We start from the raw sequence: 21,257 nt of genomic DNA, 5'->3' as shown, positions 1-21,257 counted from the left end.
TTTCAGCACTCTCGGGAATCCCAATTAAACGTCGATTTTTTTCCTTCTGAGCCTGTAATTTATTTCCCTTAACCTATCCTCATGATCTTTTGTTTTTCTCTTTTTTCCTCAGTTTCCCTCCTTGCCATTAACTTGTCTTCTATATCACTCTCTCGTTCTTCTACCTCGTTAACCCTCATCTTTAGGACCTCTAGTTTGGATTGCATCTCATTTAATTGGTTTTTAATTTCTGTCTGATTAGGTCTAAATTCTGTAGTCATGAAGTCTCTTGAATCCTTTATCCTTTTTTAGAGCCACCAGTAGCTTTTTCATTGTGCTTCTGAATTGGCCTTCTGACCTGGAATTGTAATCCAAATTTTGTAACTCTGTGGGAGAGAGGACTGTTTCTGATTCTTTCTTTTGAGGTGAGTTTTCCTTCTAGTCATTTTTCTCAGTGCAGAGTTGCCAAAAACAAGTTGTACTGGAAAAAGGAGAAAAAGAGAGAAGAGAAAAAAGACAGAAAAAGAAGAAAAAAATTGGGGGAATGGAAACAGAGAATAAAAAACAAGGGGAAGTATCTTCTGATTCTATATACTGTAAATCCCGGGACTTCCTTTGGAACTTTCCAGTGTTCTTTGGGTCAATAATTTGCTTTTCCCCTGTCTTTCTATCTGGTCTTCTGAGGGAGGGGCCTGCTGTGCTTATTCTCTGGTGTAAACACCTGGGGGAGCTGCTCAGTCCCCTGCATGGTGCAGGGCTCAGTGGGAGTGTTTATCCTGTTTATCCTGTGAGGCCGCTGTTAGGCTCAGTGGGACTTTTTTATCCTGTGAGGACCCAGGAGGAACAACAACATTGGAGGCGTCCAGCTCTCCAGCCCTGGAGTCAGCTCCCACAGTTCCTACAGTCCGCAGAGGCCTGGGTGCTCCGGGGGCGGGGTCGTCGATCTGCACAGCTCGGGGAGCCCGGCTGCAGGAGCATCCTTGCTCTCCTGGGCCCTCCTGGCTTCTGCTTGTCCCGGGGGGAGTGCAGGATCTTAGGCTGTGTCCCCTAGCGCCCTGGGCTCAGGGCCTGCACCAATGAAATCATGCTCTAGGGCCGCCCAGCCCCTCCTTGCCGAGCGGCTGCAGAGTTGCTCCCCGGGCCCTGTGGGGCACACCCTGCAGCCCTTTATGGTATGTGGCAGGCTCCCCCCGGGACCCACTTCCTCTGTTAGTGCCCCTGGGAGCCTGAGGGCATCCCAGCCCCTCCTGGGATTCTGCTTCTAACTCCCTGTGGGCACCTTTGCGTCCAGGAAGATGGTGAAGCTCCTGCTTCTCCGGGATGGGGGCTTTCCTGTCTTGGAGGCACTCGCCATGCAACCTTAGCCAAGCTCCTCGAGGGTCCCCTTCCCCTTGGATGCTTTTTTATTTCTTTATTTTTTTTCCTCTTCTTCCTACCTTGATAGAAACACGAACTCTTCTCACTGTAGCATTCTAGCTATTTTCTCTTTAAATCTCAGGCTGAATTCATAGGTTTTCAGGATGATTTGAAAATTATCTAGGTAATTTGGTGGGGACAGGTTACTTGGGGACCCTACTCTTTCTCCATCTTGCCCCCTCCTCTCAGTTTATATGTTTCTTGAATTTATTCGTTTCTTCTGGATTGCCTAATTTCTTGCATATAATTGCTTATAATATTCTCTTATAAATGTGTGCTTTCCTTCAATGTTGGTTGTGATCTCTCCTCTTTCATTCATAATTTTATTTATTTGGATCCTTTTCTATTTTCTTTTTGATAAGTCTGCCTGGGCATTTATAGATCTCATTAATTCTTTCTAAGAACAATCTCCTAGTTTCATTGCTCTTTTCTACTTTTAAAAATATCTCTATCATTGATTTCTGCTCAAATCTTTATTATTTCTCTCCACTTACTGGATTTAGGCTTCATTTACTATTCTTTTTCCAAGTCCTTTAGATGTAAGGTTAGTTTGTGTATTTGAGACTTTTCTTGCTTCTTGAGAAATTCTTTTAATGTCAAATAATTCCCACTTAGGACTGCCTTTGCTACATCCTAAAAGTTTTGCATCATTTTCATTTTCATATTTTCATTTTCATTTTCATTTTCTTCCATGTATTTTCAAAATTCTTTAATTTCCTGTTTGGCCCATTCATCCTTGAGTCCGATGTTCTTTAAACTCCACATACTTGTGGTCATCCAATTTTTTTCTGTAGTTGACTTCAAGTTTTACAGCATTATGATCTGAAAATATGCATGGTATGACCGCAATATTTTTGTACCAGTTGAGACTTGATTTGTGACCCAATATGCGATCTAAACTAGTGAATGATCTGCGTGAACTCAAGAATGTGCATTCTACTTTAGGATGAAATTCTCTGACTATATCTGTTAAGTCCATCTGGTCCAGTGTGTCATTCAGAATAGATGGCAAGCTGCAAGATGATTCATTACTATGAATAGCTAACCTATGGTCACACTCTTCTGTAAGGGCTTTTTTCAATAAGGCTGTTGCCCTTCTCGTCTGGTTCATGTTTTTAACTGGGAAAACTTCAGATGGCTTAGCTACCTCTTCTTTGATAGAATTATCATGTTCTTTCAGGGTGGCAACATGCTGACCCAATCATGCCCTCAAGTCTGCTGCTGGTGTGTTTAAATATGACTTGCTTTTCATCGCTGCTACCCTCAGGTAAGAGTCTTGGGAGCTGGTGAAGGACAGCTGCTCCGCAAGCTTCAAGGTCTTCTTTCAGAATGTCACTGTGATCACAGAGCTCTATTGCTGGTGAGTTAGTGGAGGATTCTTTTTTTTTGAATCAGGAGAGCTTAGGGTTTGCAAAATACAATTATGTTTTTCGGTGGACAGGACATATCTTTCTTGTTCAGAGTGGATTTTTTTTTAAGTTAGTAACTGTTTATTGTGAATCTTTTTTTAATAAATTAATTTTTTATTGGTGTTCAATTTACCAAGATACAGAATAACACCCAGTGCTCATCCCGTCAAGTGCCCCACTCAGTGCCTGTCACCCATTCACCCCCACCCCCCGCCCTCCTCCCCTTCCACCAGCCCTAGTTCGTTTACCAGAGTTAGGAGTCTTTATGTTCTGTCTCCCTTTCTGATATTTCCCACACATTTCTTCTCCCTTCCCTTATATTCCCTTTCAGTATTATTTATATTCCCCAAATGAATGAGAACATATCATGTTTGTCCTTTCCTTGACATCTTAAAAGCCATCTACGAAAAGCCCACAGCAAATATCATTCTCAATGGGGAAGCACTGGGAGCCTTTCCCCTAAGATCAGGAACAAGACAGGGATGTGCACTCTCACCACTGCTATTCAACACAGTATTGGAAGTCCTAGCCTCAGCAATCAGACAACAAAAAAACATTAAAGGCATTCAAATTGGCAAAGAAGAAGTCAAACTCTCCCTCTTCGCCGATGACATGATACTGTACACAGAAAACCCAAAAGCCTCCACCCCAAGATTTCTAGAACTCATACAGGAATTTGGTAGTGTGGCAGGATACAAAAATCAATGCCCAGAAATCAATGGCATTTCTATACACTAACAATGAGACTGAAGAAAGAGAAATTAAGGAGTCCATCCCATTTACAATTGCACCCAAAAGCATAAGATACCTAGGAATAAACCTAACCAAAGAGGTAAAGTATCTATACCCTAAAAACTATAGAACACTTCTGAAAGAAATTGAGGAAGACACAAAGAGATGGAAAAATATTCCATGCTCATGGATTGGCAGAATTAATATTGTGAAAATGTCAGTGTTACCCAGGGCAATGTACACATTTAATGCAATCGCTATCAAAATACCATGTACTTTCTTCAGAGAGTTAGAACAAATTATTTTAAGATTTGTGTGGAATCAGAAGATACCCCGAATAGCCAGGGGAATTTTAAAAAAGAAAACCATAGCCGGGGGTATCACAATGCCAGATTTCAGGTTGTACTACAAAGCTGTGGTCATCAAGACAGTATGGTACTGGCACAAAAACAGACACATAGATCAATGGAACAGAATAGAGAACCCAGAAGTGGACCCTGCACTTTATGGTCAACTAATATTCGGTAAAGGAGGAAAGACTATCCATTGGAAGAAAGACAGTCCCTTCAATAAATGGTGCTTGGAAAATTGGACATCCACATGCAGAAGAATGAAACTAGACCACTCTCTTTCACCATACACAGAGTGGATTAATTTTAAGGTCTCTATTCCATCTTCTCCCTCAATCTTGTCACTCAGATTTGGCTGTGGTTCTGGACTCTTGAAAATGATATCATCTTCACTTACAGAGACTTTGAGGTCACTGCTGCTGCTGCTGCTCAAGCTTTCCTCTTCCTGCACTTCCTGCATTTTTCTGAAGGGTTTCTGTGACTCTGGGTCCCCTGAAGGAAGATGATCTGAGCAACCTTCCCACGCCGAACCCTGATCTTGAGAACACTCATTTTCAGATGCGCAGCATTCCGAGGCTTATATGGGAATACCTGGCAGTGCTCTCAAAGCCTGAAAGCGTCCCCCCCGCCAATACCCAATACGCCCAGACCCATTCAGTCAAGTATGCACAGCTGGGGGTCCTTGCCAGTGCCCGGTGCCCCCAGGCATCCCAGCCCTGGTCTGCCCCCCCCCCCGCCCTTCCCAGGAAGCCGAGGTGCAGCTTATTCAGGAGGCTCCCCCTGCCAAACATCCTCTAGCTCCTTCTCGCCCTTCTCCAGCAGGCCTCTCCTGCCCCCCACGCTCAGCAGGGCCTTGGATGACAAGCCACCTCTTCTGCCACCCCCAGTGGGCAATAGGCCCTCCATTCACAGGGAAGAGGTCCCACGCCCACCCCCTCAGAACAGCAAGCCCCCGGTGACTTCTACCCCTATGCCTTCCTCCTCCTCCTCCTCACAGGCCCCACCCCCGCCACCTCCACCCAGCAGGCCTGGCCCTCCCCCTGCTTCTGGGTTCCAGTAGCTCCGATGAAATCCCCGGACTCCCACAGAGGGATCTGTCCCTCACTTCGTCTACACCGCCCTTGTCTTCGCTGGGGTGATTGGGCCCTCTTCCACCCCCGCCCACTGAGAGACCCCCTCCTCTGGTGAGGGACCCACCCGACAGATCAGGCCCTCTCCCACCACCCCCCCTCCAATAAACAGAAATGGCAGCACATCTCGGGCCCTGCCTGCCACCCCCTAGTTGCCATCCAGAAGTGGAGTAGATAGTCTCAGGAGAGGAGCCTGGCCTCCTCTTCCTCCCCACAGGCCTGTTGCTGGGGCACCTCCCCCTCCTCCACCATCAACATCAATTAGAAATGCACAGATACTTGTTTCCTTGTTGATCTTCTGCTTAAATTATCTGTCCATTGCTGTGAGTGGGATGTTAAAGACTGCTACTATTATTGTACTATTATCAATGGGTTTCTTTAATTTTGTTATTGTTTTATATAGTTGACTGCTCCCGAGTTATTGATATAAATACAATTGTTAGATCTTGTTGCTTTATAGACTCCTATATTATGATATAGTGTCCTTTTTCATCTATTACAGTCTTTGGTTTAACATCTAGTTTGTCAGGATGCCTGGGTGGCTCCATGGTTAGGCATCTGCCTTTGGCTCAGGGCATGATCCTGGAGTCCTGGGATCGAATCCCACATCGGGCTCCCTGTATGGAGCCTGCTTCTTCCTCTGCCTGTGTCTCTGCCTCTCTCTCTGTCTCTCTGTCTCTCATGAATAAATAAATAAATAAAATATATTAAAAAAATAAAATCTAGTTTGTCTGATATAAGGATGGCTGCTCCATCTTTCTTTTGATGTCCATTGGCATTATAAATTGTTCTCCAACCCCCTCACTTTCAATCTGGAGGTGTCTTTGGATGTAAAATGAGTTCATGTTAGCAGTATATCGATGGATCTTGTTTTTATCCAGTCTGATACCCTATGTCTTTTGATTGGAGCATTTAGTCAATTTACATTCAGAGTAATTATTGAAAAGTATGAATTTAATATCATTGTATTACCTGTAAAGTTGCTGATTTTGTAGATTGTGTTCCTTTCTGGTGTTTTGTTTGTTTTTGGTTTGTTTTGTGTTTACTTTTGGGCTCTCTCTTCACTCAAAGCTTCCTTTCTCATATTTCTTGCAGGGTTGGTTTAGTGTTCAGGAACTCCTTTATTTTCTGTTTGTCTTGGAAACTCTTATCTTTTCTATTCTGAATGACAACCTTGATGGATAAAGTATTCTTGGGTGCATATTTTTCCCAGTTATCATGCCAGTGCTTTCTGACCTGCCAGCTCTCTGTAGGGAGTTCTGACAGCCTTATGGACCTATCCTTGTGGATTAAAGACCACTTTTCCTGAGCTGCTTTCAGGATTTTCTTTTTTATCTTTAAAATTTGCAAGTTTCACTATAATTTCTCAAGTTGTTGACCTATTTGTTGATTTTGAAGAGTGTTCTCTGTGCCTCTTGGACTTGAATGCCTGTTTGCTCCCCCAGATTAGGGAAGTTCTAAGCTATAATTTGTTCAGATAAGCCTTCTGGCCCTCATTTATCCACTCTTCAACTTTTGGGACTCCTAAAATATGGATTTTTTTTAGCTTAATGGTATCGCTGAGTTCCCTATGTCTACCTTTTATCTAATAGTTTTCTTTCCCTAATTTTTAGCTTCCTTTTTTTCTATAATTTTATCTTGTATATCACTGTTTCACTCTTATTCGTTCATCCTTATTTGTATTATCTCCACTTGAGACTGCATCTTCGCAATACCATTTTTAATTTTCCCCGACAGGATTATAATTCTTTTATCTCTACAATAAGGGATTTTCTACTGTCTTTTATGCTTTTTCAAACCTAGGTAGTATCTTTATAACCATTGTTTTAAATTTCTTGTTCTGACATCTTACAATCCATACTGATTAAATCCCTTGCTGTGTGTACTACCTCCTGTTCTTCCTTTTGGAATGAATTTCCCTACATTGTCATTTTGTCTAGAAAAGGAAATAAGAAATAATAAGAGGAAAACAACAAAAACAATAGCAACAACCACAAAGAAACAAACAAACAAATTAGATCCATGATGTGTTTTGTTCTGCTTGTTAAAAGAAACTATGTCCTAAAATAAAAAAGAAAAATATATACATATATGTAAACAAAATAAAAATACAGTGAAAATAAACAAAAATGTAATATATCTATATAAAATATATATAAAAATAAAAATTAAAAAAGGATAAGAAAGGATTTAGAAATGAGAAAACTGAAAAAATTGTATTAAAAGACTGATAAATAAAAATACAAAGACTGCCATATACTGTTTTCCCTGAGATCTGAAGCTTTGCAACCCTCTGTGATCAGTAAAATTCTTGTGAGAGTGTTGTTTGTGCTGGTCTTTTAGAGGAGGGACTAGTTGTCCAGATTCTCAGGTGGACTTGCTGTTGGTGGAAATGAGCCTCCAGTGTTCAGGGAGGACTCAGTGTAAGTGGCTCTGGATTCCACTAGGTGGTACTGTTTTGCTCCCTACATGCTTTCATCAATGATGGGTGGGATGAATATGGCTACATCCCTGCTCTCTAGCTCCTGAGATGAAAATTCTCACCCCCACTCTTCAGTGTGCCTCCATAGAAAAGCAGTCAATCACTCTTGTCTCCGTGGTTTCCACCGAAGTCTATGTTCACTCAACCTATGACTGAGGTACACAACTGAGTTTCAAAACTCCAAATTTTAGGGATTCCCACATCACAAACCTGCACTGTTCCTTCCAGGAAGGGTCTCATCGTGCTTCTACCTTTTTCTGGACCTGTCCTAGAAAAGCATTTAAATGACTGTACAGCAGTTCACAGTTTATGGCAACACAGAGCAGAAAGCTGACACCTGGACTTGCTGTTCTCAGCCAGCTTCCCCTCTCCTATGCCTGACAACTCTTCCACATTAAGGCACCACTAGTTCTTCTTGTGATCCTGGGAATCCTCAGACCACACTGTGACACCTGGTATTCTACTCTACCTCATTATCTGATCACCTTTAACCCAGGCATGTCCTCTATTGTAGCAGACTTCTAAAAGTTCTGATTTTGCAGTCCGCTGCTTAAAATACTTTGAGGTAGCCTCCTTAATTAGTCTCCCTCCCTTGGCTAATCACACCAGAATCACATCTCTGCACCTCCTACTTTCCAAATGGTGGTCACTTTTCTACTTGTAGACTTAAAACATTGTTTTCTCAGATCTCCGTTTCATTCTTCTGTTGTTCAAAATGAATTGATATCTATCTAGTTGTATTTGAGGGATGAGACAAACTTAGGGTCCCCCTACTCCTCCACCATCTTAACTCCTCTGTCTTCTGGTTATTTTTATAGTTCTCTTTTGTATCTTGATTCTTCTTTTGCTCTCTTCCTCTGTGATTGATGAGTGTCTACAATGTTCTGGTTGGCTACATTTCTGTGTAGTTTTTGTGTATTTATCACAGATTTTTGATTTATCATTGCCATTAAGTTAATATATAGTATCCTAATTAAATAGCAGTCTATATCAACCTGGTGGTCATTAAGTTTATTTTTTTAGGAAATAAAAAAGGTTTAACTTATTTTTTATTCTATGCTTTTATTTAAATTCTAGTTAAATTCTATTATTTTCAGGATGGGAATTTAGTGATTCATCACATACAATACCTAGTGCTCACCACAAACAAATGCCTTCCTTAATACCTGTCACTCATTTAATGCATCCCTCTGCCCACCTCCCCTCTAGCAACTCTGTTCTCCATACTTAAGAGTCTTTTTACGGTTTGCCTCTCCTTTTGCCTTCCCACATTCATCTGTTTCATTTCTTAAATTCCACATATGAGTGGAATAATATGTAATTTATCTATCTGACTTATTTAGCTTATGATAATACTCTCTGACTCCAAGTTATTGCAAATATCAAGATTTAATTCATTTTTTATGGCTGAGTATTATTCCCTTGTATGTATATATTACAAAATTTTTATCTGTCCATCAGTTGATGGGCATTTGGACTCTTTCAATAATTTGGCTATTATAAACATCAGTGAGCCTGTGTCCCTTTGACTCGGTATTTTTTTTCACAGGCAGGTGAAAATATTTGGAAAATGTGAGGGCATATACCATCATAACCAGCAATAAGCAGTCCAACACCATATGGTCTCCAGCCATACCGTTGTGTTGGTATCTGGGTCTTGCTTCCAATTAGAGATACAAGACAAGACACAGGAAGAGGTCTGTCAAATACAAATCTGGAATCCAAACATTCCTGGCACATAAAATTACATAACAGTCTAGCATCAGCAGTAAGTCCCGCAATTGAGATACCAATATGGTTATCAATATGGAGAATTTTCTTCTGATGAGCTCTGACTGTGCTCTCTTCAATGCAACCAACACTGCATGGGTTTTGATTTCATTGGTGTTCAATTTACCAACATACAGAATAACACTCAGTGCTCATCCCGTCAAGTGCCCCCCTCAGTGCTCGTCACCCATTCACCCCCACCCCCCGCCCTCCTCCCCTTCCACCACCCCTAGTTCGTTTCCCAGAGTTAGGAGTCTTTATGTTCTGTCTCCCTTTCTGAAGGGAAGGGAGAAGAAATGTGTGGGTTTTGATTTCAGACCCACTGTGGCTGAACCTTGTTTGACAGCTTCCATTGCATATTCAATTTGATGAATCCTGCCCTGAGGGCTCCAAAAAGTGACGTCATTATCATACTGGTTGCAAAACATGGTTCTGGCGCGGTCCCGCTGCGGCCTCCCGCAGAGGCAGAGGTGGCAGCTTCAGGAGCGCGCTGACTCGGTATTTTTGCATCCTTGGGCTAAATACCTACTAGTGTAACTGCTGAATCATAGGATGGTCCTATTTTTAACTTTTTAAGGAAATTCCTTCTGTTTTCCAGAGTGGCTACACTTGTTTGCATCCCCAACACTGCAAGACAGTACTCCTTTCTACACATCCACACCAATACTTGTTGTATCTTGTATTGTTAATTGTAGCCATTCTGACAGGTGTGAGATGGTATCTCGTCATGGTTTTTATTTGTATTTCCCTGATGTTGAGTGATGCTGAGCATTTTTTCATGTTTCCATTAGCCATTTGTATGTCTTATTTGAAGAAATGTCTGTGCATGTCTGCCCATTTCTTGCCTGGATATTTTGGTTTTTGGGTGTTGAGTTTGATAAATTCTTTAAAGATTGTGGATACTAGCTTTTTTTCTAATAAGACACTTGCAAATATCTTCTTCCATTCCATAGTTTGCCTTTTAGTTCTGTTGACTGTTTTCTTTGCTTGCAAAAGCTTTTTATACTGGTAAAGTCCCAATAGTTCATTTTTACTTTTCTTTCCCTTCCTTGCTTTGGAGACATGTCTAGAAAGAAATTGCTGCAGCTGAGGTCAGAAGGTTGCTGTCTGCATTATCTTCCAGGATTTTCATGGATTCCTGTCTCACATTGAGGTCTTTAATCCATTTTGAATTTATTTTTGTGTATGGCACAAGAATGTGGTCCAGTTTCATTCTTCTGCGTGCAGCTGTCCAATTTTCCCAACATTTATTGAAGAGACTCTTTTTTTCTATTGGACAGCCTTTACTGCTTTGTCAAAGATTTGTCAGCCATAGAGTTTAGGGTCCATTTCTGAATTCTCTATTCTGTTCTGCTAATCTATGTGTCTGCTTTTGTGCCAGTATCATACTGTCTTGATGATTACAACTTTGTAGTACAACTTGAAGCCCAGAATTGTGATGCCTCTAGCTTTGGTTTTCTTTCCTTCCCTTCCTTTCTTCCTTACATTTTTTATTTTTTCTTTTCTGTGTGTGTGTGTGTGTGTGTGTGTGTGTGTGTGTGTGTGTGGCTTTGTTTTTGTTTTTGGTATTTTTTGGGTTTTTGTTGTTGTTGTTGCTTTGGGTTTTCTTTTTCAACATTACTTTGGCTATTCAGGGTCTTTTCTGGTTCTACACAAATTTTAGAATTGCTTTTTCCAGCTCTGTGAAAAATGCTGGAGTGTTTTTTTTAATATGACTTTGTTTACTTAAAAGAGAGCATGAGAGCGAGAGATAGAGCACAGAGGAAAGAGAAGCAGACTCCCTTGCTGAGCAGAGATCCTGATGCAGGGTTTGATTGCAGGACCTTGTGATCATGACTTGAGCCAAAGGCAGACACATAACTGAGACACCCAGGTGCCCTGTTGGTGATATTTTGATATGTGCTGCGTAAAATATGTAGATTGCTTTGGGTAATATAGACATTTTAACAATATTTGTTCTTCTAATCCATGAGCATGAAATGTTTTTCCATATATTTGTGTCCTCTTCAATTTCTTTCATAAGTTTTCTGTAATTTTCAGAGTACTTATATTTTACCTGTTTGATTAGGTTTACCCCTTGGTATCTTACGGGTTTTGGTGCAATTATAAATGGGATTGATTCTTTCATTTCACTTTCTTCTGCTTCTTTAGTGTATTGTAATGGAACAGATTTTTGTACATTGATTTTGTATCCTGCAACTTTAGTGAATTTGTATATCAGTTCTAGCAATTTTTTGGTGTCTTTCAGGTTTTTTACATAGAATATCATGTCTTCTACAAATATTGATGTTTGACTTCTTCCTTAATGATTTGGATGGATTTTATTTATTTTTGTTTTTGATGGCTGAAGCTAGGACTTCCAGTAGTATGTTAAATAATAGTCATGAGAGTGGACATACTTGTCTTCTTTCTGAGTGTAGAGGAATAGCTCTCAGTCGAAGATAATATTTGCTGTGTGTGTCTTTTGTATATGGCCTTTGTGATGTTGAAGTATGTTCCATATATCCCTACTTTCTTGAGGGTTTTTATCAAGAATGGATGTTTTATTTTGCCGAATGGTTTTTCTGTATCTACTAGGAGGATCATGTGGTTCTTGTTCTTTTATTCATGTGATTTTTTATGTTGATTTATTTGTGCATATTGAACCACCTTTGAAACCCAGAAATAAATTCCACTTGATTGTCATGATTGTTTCTTTTTATATACCGTTATATTAGATTTGCTAGTATTTTGTTGAGAATTTTGTTCATCCATGTTCATCAGGGATATTTGCTTGTAATTATCCTTTTTAGTCAGGTGTTTGTCTGGTTTTGGAATCAGGGTCATGCTTGATTCCATGCTTCCAAACTCATAGAAGGAGTTTGGAAGTTTTCCTTCCATTTTTACTTTCTGGAATATTTTTAGAAATATAGGTATTAACTCTTCCTTAAATGTCTGCTAGTATTCCTCTGGGAAGCAGCTGGCCCTGGACTCTTGTTTTTTGGGAGAGTTTTGATTACTGCTTCAATTTCCTTGCTGGTTATGGGTCTGTTCAAATTTTCTATTTCCTCGTGCTTCAGTTTGGGCAGTTTGTGTTTCTAGTGATTTATCCAATTCTTCTAGATTTCTCAGTTTTTTGGCATGTAATTTCTCATAATATTCTCTTATGATTGTTTCCATTTCTGTGATATTGGCTGTGATCTCTCCTTTCTCATTCATTATTTTATTTATTTGGGTCCTTTATCTTTTCTCTTTGATATGATTAGCCAGGGGTTTATCAATTTTATTAATTTTTTTTCAAGGAAGTAGCTTTTGGTTTCATTGATTTATTCTACTCTTTTTTTGTATATCATTTATTTCTGCTCCAATCTTTATTATATTATTTCCCTTCTTCTGCTGGCTTTAGGCTTCATTTATTTTTTCATTTTCTAGCTCCTTTAAGTATGAGATTGTTTCTTTCTTTGAAATTTTCCTTGCTCCTTGAGGTAGGCCTGTTGCTGTTTGCTTCCTCCTTATGCCCACTTTTGTTGAATCCCAATGTTTTAATACAGTTTTGTTTCCATTTTTATTTTTCTCTGTATTTTTAAATTTTTCTTCTTTAATTTCCTAGTTGACCCATTCATTCTTTGTTAGGATGTATTTGTGGTCTTTCCAAATTTTTCTTGTTGTTGATTCCAACTTCCATAATACTGTTGTCAGAAAATATGTATGGGGGACACCTGGGTGGCTCAGCAGTTAAAGCGCCTGCCTTCAGCTCAGGGCATGATCCTGGGTTCCTGGGATCGAGTCCCGAAGTGGGCTTCTTGCATGGAGCCTGCTTCTTCCTCTGCCTTTGTCTCTGCCCCCTCCCATGTGTTTTTGTGTGTCTCTCATAAGTAAATAAATAAAATCTTTTAAAAAAAAGAAAATATGCATGGTATGTTCTCAATATTTTGGTATTTGTTGAGGCCTGATTTGTGACCTAGCATGTGTTCTGTTCTGGAAAATGTCCCATGTGCACTTGAAAAGAATGTGTATTCTGCTGCTGTAGAATGAAATGTTCTGAATATGTCTGTTTAGTCCATCTGTGTGTTTCTTTGTCGATGTTTTGCTTGGATAATCTGTCATTTGATGTAAGTTGAGTGTTAAAGCCTCCTGCTATTATTGCATTATTATTGATGAGTTCCTTTCTGTTTATTACTAATTCTTTTATATATTTGACTGCTCCAAAGTTGTTGGCTTAAATATTTACATTTGTTAGATATTTTTGTTTGATAGTCCTCTTTATTATGATATAGTACTCTTCTTCTCTTGTCAGTTTTTGGTTTATACTCTAGTTTGTCTGATATAAGGATGGCTACTCCAGCTTTCCTTTGACATCCATTAGCATGATAAATGGTTCTCCATCCCCTCACTTTCAATCTTCAGGTGGCTTTAGGTCTGTAATGAATCTCTTGTAGGCACCATATAGGTGAGTCTTGTTTTTTTTCAAATCCATTCTGAAACTCTATGTATTGATTTGAGCATTTAATCTATTTATATTCAGAGTAATTGTTGATAGGAATTTAGTACCATTTTACTGCTTTTTTGTAATTATTTCTGGAGGTTTTCTCTGTTCTTTTGTAGCCTTTTTCCTACTTCAATGAATTCCCTTTAATATTTTTGTAGGAGGTTTTGATGGTCACAAACTCCTTTAGATTTTGTTGTTGTTTTTTTTTGTGGGAAATGCTTTATCTTTCCTTCTATTCTGAATGCTGGACATTTTTGGCTATAGAGATTTTCCTTTCAGCATATTGAGTATATCATGCCACTTTCTTCTGTCTTGCCAAGTTTCTGTGCAGAGGTATGGTACTAAGTTTATTTGTCTTCCCTTTAAGTTACAGACTTCTTTTGTCTTACTGCTTTTAGGATATTTTTCTTTATCTCTATATTTTGTTTATTTAACTAAAACATATCTTGATATTGGTGTTAGCCTGCTTTTCTTGATTTTGGTGGGAGTTCTATGTGCTACCTGGATGTGGGTGCCCCCAGATTAGGGCAGTTTTCAGTTATAATTTCCTCCAATAAACCTGTCCCTTCTTCTCTCTCTTTTATTTCTGGGAATCCTTTGATGTGAATGTTATTGTGTTTCACGGAGTCCCTTAGTTTCCTAAGTCTACTTTCATGATTCAAGATTTTTCTTTCCCTCTTTTGATCAGCTTCGTTATTTTCCATAATTCTATCTTCTGTATCACTTATTTGTTTCTCTGCTTTTTTAAATTTTTGTGGTCATTGCATACAGTCAGTTTCAAATCTCAGTTATTGTATTTTCCTTTTGGCCTGATTGGTTTTAAGGTCTTTTATGTCTGCAATAAGAGACTCCCTGGTGTCTTCTATGTTTTCTCAAGCCCAGCTAGTATCCTTAAGATTGATGCTTCAAAATCTGGATCAGGCATATTATTTATATCTGTTTCAATTAGATCCATGGCTGTTTCCTTTTTGTTGTTGTTCTTTCTTTTGTGGTGACTTCCTTTGTCTTGGCATTTTGCCTAGGTGTCTCTATTCTTCTGCATGTCAGGAAAGCCTGCTACGTTTCTTGCTGCTGAAAGTAATGTCATTATAAAAAAATGTGTCATATAATAACGAGAGCCTGGAACTTCAGGAATTGTCTCTGATGTATTATGTGTACACTGATGCTGTGTTATGGCTGCTGTATCCCTCGTATCAGTCCTCTGCAGAGTTTCTCCTTGCCTGTAAGGGGGAATGTTTGGTCCTCAGCCAGAGTGTGGTGAGTTTTAACTGGGATGCTCTGGTCTGCTTCTAAAAAGACCTGATGCTGTTTCCACTAGAGCTGAAGCTTTGCAGAACTTTATGGTTAATAGATGTGGTGTATGAGTGGGATTGTGCTAGTCTTCTTGGGGAGGACCCTGCTGTTCTGGTTTTCAGGCACATTTGCCCAAAAATCATTACCAGCAGCGTGCTGGGGTTTGAGGTTTGGTGTAAACAATTTAGGCAGCCAGTATTGACACTGTGCTATTTACTGAGGTTAGTTTATCCTGAGGAATGTGGGATATAAATGGGACCAGGCAGCTCCTTTGTACATGGAGAGGAGAGTTCATGCTATCTCCTATCAGGGAATCTTTCCCAGAAGAGCTAAAACATTTCAGATCTGTGGGTTTTTTTTTTCAGATCTGTGCTTACACAGTGTCAAAATTGCTTGCCTGCCTGGAGATGTACAGTGCACTTTGGACTTTATCTCAGCCAGTCTGACTGAGTTTTAAAACTCCAAACTTTATGACCTGCTATGTCAGGGACCTGCATTAGTTTTTTGGGGAAGGGACTTGATACACTAGGAATGATGAAGTGTTGACCCAGGAGGGAAGTCACCCCAGAGCTCAGGAGTGTGGAGTCTGGAGCAAAGTACATTCAGTGGCCAGTGTTTGGGTGCAGATGTCTCTGCACCTATGCTGAGGGGCAGAGGAGGAAAATGTCACCCACCACCTCCTTTGTTCCCAGAGTGGCAATGCCACCTCTCTCAGATGTGCTCCAAAGAAGGGGGAACCATCTCTGCCAGTGTTTCTCAGAGGATCCTCAGAAGGTACCATTTGTCCCATAGGTTACGTGATTGTCTTCTCTAAAGAAACAGTACAGTGTTGTCAGAGCTCTATAACAGCCACTTCATGGATCTCTAATACTCAGTCTTTGAGTCCACTGGTTGGAAAAACTGACAAAAATCAGCCCCTGTCATTTTCTCAGTCAATAGCTTTAGGGAAGTGCTTTCCTTGTGTCATTCCTGGTGCAATCCTCTTTTTCTCCCTCACCTCTCTCTGCAATCTGGGCTCCCTCCCCTCAACAGCATGTGATCCATTTCTCCCTCAAACCATTTCTCTTCAGATCCTACTTTTCAGGATGTGGCCTCCTCGCTCCCTCTAGTTGTGCAGTTTCTTCTGTCAGTCCTCAGGTCAATTTCTTGGGTATTTAGAGTGATTTAATATTTATCTACCATGCTAGAGTCAACAATGAAGCAAGCCTAGGGTCCTTCTGTTACACCTCCATCTTAGCTCTTTTACTCTTTATTTTTTAATTTATTTTATATTGGTGCTCAATTTGCCAACATATAGAATAACACCCAGTGCTCATCCCATCAAGTGCCCCCCCAGTGCCCATCACCCAGTCACCCCCATCCCTCACCCAGCTCCGTTTCTACCACCCCTTCTTTTCCCAGAGTTAGGAGTCTCTCATGTTCTGTCTCCCTTTCTGATATTTCCCACTCATTTTTTCTCCCTTCCCCTTTACTCCTTTTCACTATTTTTTATATTCCCCAAATGAATGAGACCATATAAGGTTTGTCCTTCTCTGATTGACTTATTTCACTCAGCATAATACACTCCAGGTCCATCCACGTTGAAGCAAATGGTGGGTACCTGTCATTTCTAATGGCTGAGTAATATTCCATTGTATACATAAACCACATCTTCTTTATCCATTCATCTTTCGATGGACACCGAGGCTCCTTCCACAGTTTGGCTATTGTGGACTTTGCTGCTATAAACATCGGGGTGCAGGTGTCCCAGCGTTTCATTGCATCTGTGTCTTCGGGGTAAATCCCCAGCAGTGCAATTGCTGGGTCGTAGGGCAGGTCTATTTTTAACTCTTTGAGGACCCTCCACACAGTTTTCCAGAGTGGCTATCCCAGTTCACATTCCCACCAACAGTGTAAGAGGGTTTCCTTTTCTCTGCATCTTCTCCAACATTTGTGGTTTCCTGCCTTGTTAATTTTCCCCATTGTCACTGCTGTGAGGTGGTATCTCATTGTGGTTTTGATTTGTATTTCCCTGATGGCAAGTGATTGATGACAGATTTCTATTCTTAGGATACTATATATACTCCTGATGCTGGATTCGAATCCTACACTTATTTGTTTGAAAGGTGCCATTGGTGTAGAACAGGGAAAATTCTCATTTAAATTTCATTTGATTGAACTTAGTTCTTTGGTAGAGTTTTCATTTGGATTGTTTCTGGGTTGCTGTTACTTTGGCATCTCTCTTCCCTGTGGAAAAGTCTTACTTTTCTTACTCTGCTCCTCAAAAAATGTCTGCTTTTTTTCTGTTTAAAGTGAGAATTATCCTCAGAAAAGTCTCCTTTTCCTTTCAATTGGAGATTTTCTCCCGGACACTAGAGCAGGGAACACCAGGCTCTTTTGTGAGGTCTGTTTGTTTTTCCTGATTTGTTGGCTAGGAATTGTTCAAAGCCTTTTTTTTTTTTTTTTTTTGGCTGGTTAACGGAAACTGGATATAAGAAACTCTTTGTATCTCAGACAGGATTATATGAAACTGACTTTTTCATACCTGGATCCTTTCTTCCTTGATTTTGCTCCTCCCATGGGTAACATTTAGTCTACTGAGATTCCCATTTCTCAATTTCATCTGAGTATATGCTTAAGGATAGTTTGGAATTTCAGCAGCCTTAATGTAAGGAAAGATGTTAGTGTTCAAAGCCAATAGCCAAGAAGGAATTCTTGAGATGTCTTTGGTGCAAAAAGGTGATTTTATTAAAGCAGGACTTGTGGGGAGAAAGAAATGAGCTGGAGTCCTGAGGAGTGGTCTATTATATACTTTTTTCCCATATATTTGTTATATATATACATAAATATATACAAAATATGTTTATATATATTTGTTACATCAAGAGTTACAAATCAGGATGAAAGACATTTCAGACAAATACAAACTTAATATTTTGCTTTTAGTATGTGCAAGGTTGCAGGCTTTGGAAGTGTGGGAACAGAATTTAGGACGTTTTTACTCTTTAGTTGCAAATGTTTCTTTTTTATTATTTATTTACTTTTATTGAAGTTTGATTTGCCAACATATAGTATAATAGCCAGTGCTCATCCCATCAAGTTCCCTCCTCAGTGCCACTAACCCAATTGCCCCATCCCCCTGCCCATCTCCCCATCCACTACTCTTTGGTCCTTTCCCAGGCTTAGGAGTCTCTCATGATTTGTCACCCTCTCTAATTTTTCGCACTCATTTTCCCTCTTTTTCCTTATAATCCCTTTCACTGTTTTTTATATTCCCCATATGAGTGAAACCATATAATGACTTCCTTTTCCGATCGACTTACTTCACACAGCATAATTCTCTCCAGTTCCATCCAATCAAAACAAATGGTGGATATTCCTCATTTCTAATGGCTGAGTAACATTTCATTGTGTGTGTACACACACACACACACACACACACATATATATATATAAAATCTTTATCCATTAATCCATTCAATGGACATTGAGGCTCCTTCCACAGTTTGGCTATTGTGTACATTGCTGCTTTGAACACTGGGGTGCAGTTGTCCCCGTGTTTTACTGCATCTGTATCTTTGGGGAAAATACCCAGTAGTTAATTGCTGGGTCATAGGATAGCTCTATTTTTAACCCTTTGAGGAACCTCCACATTGCTTTCCAGAGTGGCTGTACCAGTTCACATTCCCACCAACAGTGCAAGAGGGTTCCCCTTTCTCCACATCCTCTCCAACATTTGTGGTTTCCTGGCTTGTTAATTTTCATCATTCTCACTGGTGTGAGGTGGTATCTCATTGTGGTTTTGATTTGTTTTTCCCTGATGGCCAGTGATGCAGAGCATTTTCTCATGTGCTTGTTGACAATGCATATGTCTTCTTTGGTGAAATTTCTGTTCATGTCTTTTGCCCATTTCATGACTGGATTGTTTGTTTCTTGGGTGTTGAGTTGAATAAGTTCTTTATAGATCTTGGATACTAGCCCTTTATCTCATATGTCATTTGCAAATATCTTCTCTCATTCTGTAGATTGTCTTTTACTTGTGTTGACTGTTTCTTTTGCTGTGCAGAAGCTTTTTATCTTGATGAAGTCCCAATAATTCATTTTTGCTTTTGTTTCCCTTGCCTTCATAGATGTATCTTGCAAGAAGTTGCTATGGCCAAGTTCAAAAAGGGTGTTGCCTGTGATCTCCTCTAGGATGCTGATTGACTCTTGTCTCACATTTAGATCTTTCATTCATTTTGAGTTTATCTTTGTGTATGGTTAAGAGAATGGTCCTGTTTCATTCTTTTGCATGTCCAATTTTCCCAACACCACTTATTGAAGAGACTGTCCTTTTTCCAGTGTGGATAGACTTTCTTGCTTTGTCAAATATTAGTTGACCATAGAGTTGAAGGCCCATTTCTGGAATCTATATTCTGTTCCATTGATCTATGTGTCTGTTTTTGTGCCAGTCCCACACTGTCTTGATGATCACAGCTTTGTAGTAGAACTGGAAATCTGGCATTGTTATGCCCCTGGATCTGGTTTTCTTTTTAAACATTCTCCTGGTTATTCAGAGTCTTTTGTGATTACACAGAAATATTAAGATGATTTGTGCCAACTCTCTGGAGAAAGTCCATGGTACTTTGATAGGGATTGCATTGAATGTGTAAATTGCCCTGGGGAGCATTGACATTTTCACAATATTAATTCTTCCAATCCATGAGCATGGAATATTTTTCTATCGCTTTGTGTCTTCCTCAGTTTCTTTCAGAAGTGTTCCATAGTTTTTAGGGTATAGATCCTTTAACTCTTTGGTTAGTTTTATTCCTAGGTATGCTTTTGGGTGTAATTTTAAATTGAATTGACTCCTTAATTTCTTAATTTCTCTTAATTTCTCTTTCTTCAGTCTCATTGTTAGTGTATGGAAATGCCACTGATTAAAAAAATGCCACTGATTTCTGGGCATTGATTTTGTATCCTGCCACATTGCCGAATTGCTGTATGAGTTCTAGCAATATTGGAGTGGAGTCTTTTGGGTTTTCAATATACAGTATCATGTCATCTGCAAAAATGGAGAGTTTGACTTCTTTTTTGCCAATTTGAATGCCTTTTATTTCTTTTTGTTGCCTGATTGCTGAGGCTAGGACTTCTAGTCCTATGTTGACTAGCAGTGGTAAGAGTGGACATCCCTCTCGTTTTCCTGATCTTAGGGGAAAGGCTCCCAGTGTTTCCCCATTGAGAATGATGTTTGCTGTGGGCTTTTCATAGATGACTTTTAAGATATTGAGGAATGTTCCCTCTATCTCTACACTCCAAAGAGTTTTGATCAGGAATGGATGCTGTATTTTGTCCAATGCTTTCTCTGCATCTATTAATAAGTTTCCTGTTTATTCTCTTGTTGATGTGATCTATCATGTTGATTTTTTAATGAGCTTTGGACCAATCGTACATCCAGGGGATAAATCCCACTTGGTCATAGTGAATAATCTGAATGTACTGTTGGATCTAATTGGCTAGTATGTTGTTGAGAATTTTTGCATCCGTGTTCATCAGGGATGTTGGTCTATAATGCTCCTTTTTGGCGGGGTCTTTGTCTGGTTTTGGAATCAAGGTGTTGCGGGCCTCATAAAACAAGTTTGGAAGTATTCCCTCTCTTTCCATCCTTTGGAACACCTTTAGTAGAATAGGTATTATTTCTGCTTTAAACGTTTGATAGAATTCCTCTGCGAAGTCATCTGGCCCTGGACTTCTGTGTATTGGGAAGTTTTTGATGACTGCTTCAATTTCATCCTTGGTTTTCCTTTTTTTTTTTTCCAGCTTACCTTTATTTATTTTTATTTTTTTTAATTTATTTTTTATTGGTGTTCAATTTACTAACATACAGAATAACCCCCAGTGCCCGTCACCCATTCACTCCCACCCCCCGCCCTCCTCCCCTTCCACCACCCCTAGTTCGTTTCCCAGAGTTAGCAGTCTTTACGTTCTGTCTCCCTTTCTGATATTTCCCACACATTTCTTCTCCCTTCCCTTATATTCCCTTTCACTATTATTTATATTCCCCAAATGAATGAGAACATATAATGTTTGTCCTTCTCCGACTGACTTACTTCACTCATCCTTGGTTTTCCTGTTCAGATATTCTATTTCTTTCTTTTCTAGTTTTGGTAACTTGTGGTTTTCCAGAAATGCGTCCATTTCTTCTAGATTGCCTAACTTATTGTCATCTAACTGCTCATAATACTTTTGTATAATCATTTGTATTTCCTT

At 39.7% G+C, this 21,257-nt stretch overlaps 1 protein-coding gene and 1 pseudogene across 1 annotated transcript in view; both read left to right on the top strand.

The window, feature by feature from the left end:
• Nucleotides 1–21,257, top strand: part of ZC3H12B (zinc finger CCCH-type containing 12B) — a 599,195-nt gene that overhangs the window by 177,280 nt on the left and 400,658 nt on the right. The gene's annotated exons all lie outside the window — the stretch shown is intronic.
• On the top strand, nt 1,056–7,371 carry LOC140628500 (WAS/WASL-interacting protein family member 1-like; annotated as a pseudogene).

Source organism: Canis lupus, chromosome X, assembly GCF_048164855.1.
Source record: "Canis lupus baileyi chromosome X, mCanLup2.hap1, whole genome shotgun sequence".
Taxonomy (NCBI): Eukaryota; Metazoa; Chordata; class Mammalia; order Carnivora; family Canidae; genus Canis; species Canis lupus.
The sequence above is the reverse complement of the archived record's forward strand: the minus strand, read 5'-3'. Positions and strand labels throughout refer to the sequence as shown.